This window comes from Geospiza fortis, unplaced genomic scaffold (genome assembly GCF_000277835.1).
Source record: "Geospiza fortis unplaced genomic scaffold, GeoFor_1.0 scaffold53, whole genome shotgun sequence".
In the NCBI taxonomy this organism is placed as follows: domain Eukaryota; kingdom Metazoa; phylum Chordata; class Aves; order Passeriformes; family Thraupidae; genus Geospiza; species Geospiza fortis.
In genome coordinates this window covers 14,208,958-14,209,309 of record NW_005054305.1, presented here as the reverse complement: position 1 = coordinate 14,209,309, position 352 = coordinate 14,208,958, and positions in this window count along the sequence as shown.

Here is a 352-nt window from a genome sequence, read left to right as displayed (position 1 = left end):
ATTTAGATGAGGTAGAGACAGCACAAGACAAGCAAGCTCTGGATCTTCCTGGCTCCTTACAGTAGGCACCTTTTTGGGAGAAGCAGCCAGTTTTGCACTGACAGAGGGCAGGTCTGGACTGGAAATAGGGATGAAATTCTTTCCACGTGAAGGTGGTGAGGCACTGAACAGGCTGCCCAGAGCAGCTGTGGCTGCCCCATCCCTGGCGGTGCTCAAGGCCGTGTTGGACGGTGCGCGAAGCCACCTGGCCTAGGGGAAGGTGTTCGTGCTCATGGCGGGGGCTGGACCGGGCGGTTCGGAAGGTGCCTCCCTCCGGGCCTATCGGGGTCCGTGTCCCTGTGTCAGCCAGTGG